This window comes from Rhea americana, unplaced genomic scaffold (genome assembly GCF_003343005.1).
Source record: "Rhea americana isolate MKP2758 unplaced genomic scaffold, rheAme1 scaffold_201, whole genome shotgun sequence".
Classification (NCBI taxonomy): domain Eukaryota; kingdom Metazoa; phylum Chordata; class Aves; order Rheiformes; family Rheidae; genus Rhea; species Rhea americana.
The window spans coordinates 634,531-638,209 of NW_028186162.1; the positions used below are offsets into that span (position 1 = coordinate 634,531).

Sequence of the window (3,679 nt, forward strand, 5' to 3'; positions counted from 1 at the left end):
ATTATACCTCTACATCTATACCTATATCTGTATCCTGAAAGGGAGCGGCGAAGGCAGAGGCCGAGCTCCCGGTGCGGCTGGCGCCGCCGTCTCTGCCGGGCCTCCCGCGGGAGCGGACAGCGACGCTCGTGAAACCCGACCGGGGCCGAAGGGCGGCGGACGCGCTCGGGGCGCCCGAAGGCCCCGTGCGGGGTCGAACCGAGCCCGGGGACGCTGCCTTTCAGGCAGCACCGCGGCTTTCGTGTCCTGAGCCTCCCTCAGCGCCGCGCCGAGGACCCGTAACACAGCGGCAGGAYGAAGCTGTCCCAGTTTTACTGCCTCTGCGAGCCGAACTCCTCCAGGGAGCGGRTGGCGAGCGGCTGGGTTTTCCCTGCCCGAGCCACGCTCTGGCAGCAAGGCGGAAATTTCTGCGCAGGCACCTTCTCCTGCAACCCGAGCCCGGGGCGGCCGACTCGCCCGGGGCCCCGCTGGAGCCGGGCGCTGCCGCCCGCCCTCCCCGGCAGCCGGGCGGCAGAAAGGCCCCCCCCCCCCCGGCAGGTCACCACGGGCCGCGGTGCGGCGGGGGGATCCCTCTGCAAGCAGCCCTCCCCCTCTGCGAGCGCCAGTTTTTCCTCCTCCAGCTGGAGAGAGGCAGGGGGAAAAAAAATAAAATAAAAAAATAAAAAAGACTGCCTTGGAACGAAGCCGCGGCCGCGGCCTTCAGCTGCATTTTGCCCTTCGCTTTTCTTGGGTGGGTTGATCCGAGTTAAGTATTTCCAGCCCTCCTCTCGCCCCTCCCCGCTACCTGACAGCTAGTCTGGCTCTTTTCCCGCCCAAAGCCGTTTCTGCCCGTGCCAGGACAAACCCTGCTCCCTTCGCTTCTCGGGCACGAGCCGCTGAGGGAGGAGACCGTCCCCCTCCGGAGCGGCGCGGCGGGCCACGTGCCGGCGACGGGGCAGGTATCGTCTGCCCGCCGAGGCCAGGCGCCAGGGTTCATCACAAGCCGAAGACTGTCGACAAAGTTGTTTTAACGCCGGCTTTGCGCCTGGCTCCCCGCGGCACGTGGACGGGGCGCCAGCCGAGCGGGCGCGGGAGCGGGAGCGGCGCAGGGGGGGAGCCGCCGCCGCCACCTCCTCCTCCTCCTCCGCCTCCGCCTCCGCTTCCCATGCCGGGAGTTTCTCGGTGGCGGAGTCGTCCCGGAGCTGCTACAGCAAACCCCGTCCGGCAGCCCCTCGACCCAAACCGGGGCRGGGGGGTGCGGGAGGGCTAATCCACATCGGGGCACCGAGACTTTGGGTGTGCTTCATAATTCAGTGACTGTAATTACACTGTAATTGCGGCGTTACTATAAAAAGTGATTTACCAGCCCCTGAAATTAAACCTCGAGTTACTGGCTGTTACACCTGCCACATCCCTCGAGCAGCACGAACTTCAGCACCGACRCAGTGACCGTACGAAGCAGGACCCCGCAGGACTCGCCGGCCACGCCGTGACCCTTCCAGCGACACGGAGCAGTGCTCATATCGCCAGGGGCGTCGCAGAGCAGCCACRGCGCGCTGCCGCCTTACTGAAGCACAACCGCCAGGTTTGTCGTCAGCCCCGCCGCTCGTCTGCCGCGGAGAGGCCCGCACAGCCCGGCTCCTCTCCGCGCCGCCCCGGCGGTAGCGAGACGCGCAGGGAGAGGCGGCGGAGCCTCGGCTACGCGACCCGGCACGCACCCGCTGCGGGGCACCTGGGCGCGCTCGTGCCCACGCTCGCCCTCGCCCTCGCCCTCCCCTCCCTCCTGGTGAAAATCCCTTCAGTGCACCAGCCCTCCCTCCCGCCCGGCCGGTCTTGCGCGCTGCGAGCTCCAGCATTTGCAGCCAGCCGCCGCTACCTTTTGTCTGGGCTATTTATACCTTCAAGGCGCAAGGTGAAAAATCCAATAACCTGAGCTCAGCGGCAGAAAGCAACAAGCAGTGGCACAGCCTAGGGGGCTTCCACCGCCTGGCCACCACCCCTGCAGCCCCTCCCGCCCAGCAAAGCCCCTTCACCATTAACCCCTTCTTTTTCTGCCAGCCAAAAGGGAGGGCTAAGCCCCGGCCGGGCAGCCAGCCTCTCCTCGGCCTCCCCTCGCCTCTTCCCCTCCGACTCTCCCTTCCTGCTGCCRTGGCTGGGGGCTGAGCCCGCAGGACCAACCCTTCAGTGCGCCCACATCTCCCCCCAGTGCCCTGTGGCTGGGGCATCACCCCAGCTGGTAGTACCTCCTCRCAGCCCTGACCCACCTACCGCCAAGCTGGGGGTCCGGTGATGCAGGGATGAGTCCCCGCCACCTCGGAAAAATTAACCCCCATGGCTCCTGCCTCTCGCTGAGCCGAGCGGGACGGGCTGGTGAGCTCTGCTGTCCGTGTTTAACCCTTCGCTTCCCCGCCTCGGAGCTAGGCAAACTGAGAAGGTGGGTTGAGTCCTCCTCGCAGATTAACCCCCGCTGGTGCTGCTGGGCAGCCCAGCTCGGCGTGCCTGAGGGCCAGTCCCCCCGGTCCTCAGCGAGCCCAGGCAGGCAGCGCTGTCCCGGCCAAACCCCACCGGAATATGTAATCTGGTCGAGGCCGGCTAACTCATCYGCTTTGCTACGCGGGGAGGAGGAGGAGGAGGACCGCTCCCACACCAAGACGCAGCTCTGCACTTGGCTTGGCTCAGCACCGCCATGCCCAAGCCCCTCCACTGGGCAAGTCAGCTGCGGGTGGTCAGTGCCCCGGTCCCTGCACCCAAGGAGCCCAGCAGCCCGCCTGCCTTGGGGCTGCCTTCCCTGGAGGGCCTCGCTGGGCAGCGGCTGCTGCCCGCAGCGCGAGAGGGGCATGGCAGGAGGGAGCAGGGGTCCAGGCAGGGCAGGGTGGAGGAGGTGGCAYGACCACCACCACCACCAGCAGCAGCGGCTCTCAGCGGGGCTCTGAGGACGGAGGAGCCTGGGGCACCCGGCCGCCACTGCCGCCCCACATCCCCACGGTGAGCAGCCCTGCCGGGCCTCCCCTTCCCTTCCCTTCCCTTGACACCTGGCCCCAGCAGCGCCAGTGCAGTTCCCCCACGACCTGGACCTACGAGCCAGCCGCAGGCAGCCCCACAGCCGGCATGGTGCACACCCCACACCTGCGGGGCAGCGCGAGCGTGCACACACACACACACACACACACACACACACACACAAACATGCACACACGTACATGCACGCGCACACATACATGCACGCTCACACACCACCCAGGGCGCCCTCCCTGCTGCACGCACAAAGTTCCCAGCCCTGCGCTCCTGGCACAGGGTCTGATCCAGCCCTGCGCTCCCAGCACCAGATCGGAGCCAACCCTGCGCTCCCGGGCACGGATCGGGCCAGCCCGGCGCTCCCGGCACGGGGCCGGGTGCAGGCGCGGGTCCAGCCGCGGGGCTCGCCGTGCCGCTGGGCTGGTGAGACGGGGCGGCTTCCCGCACCGCCGGCAACGCCGGCGCCAGCCCCGCTCCCCCGCCCGCCTCCCGCTCCAGCATCTCCTTCTCGCTTACCTGCATCTCATCCTCGCCGGCGATCTCCTTCGGTCAGAAATGGCATCTCCCCCGGCCCCCACCCCCTCCACCAAAATCTCCACCTGCAGTAACGCAGCTCCCCCTCTCCGCAACGACAGCACGAGAGGCGGCGGCGCTCCCGGCTTGCGGGTCCGCGCGGCTCCGAGCC

At 67.9% G+C, this 3,679-nt stretch overlaps 1 protein-coding gene across 5 annotated transcripts in view; it reads right to left on the reverse strand.

The window, feature by feature from the left end:
* LINGO1 (leucine rich repeat and Ig domain containing 1) overlaps window positions 1-3,679 on the reverse strand; it is a 64,294-nt gene that overhangs the window by 6,788 nt on the left and 53,827 nt on the right. The window contains exon 1 of one of the 5 annotated variants that reach the window (XM_085303954.1): window positions 3,511-3,672. The exons of 1 other annotated variant lie outside the window; for it this stretch is intronic. The gene's annotated coding sequence lies outside the window, so the exon portion shown is untranslated. Of the gene's footprint in view, window positions 1-2,243; window positions 2,515-3,510; window positions 3,673-3,679 lie in introns of those variants that run through there. 3 more of the 5 variants (XM_085303953.1, XM_085303957.1, XM_085303958.1) reach the window with 3 other exon arrangements.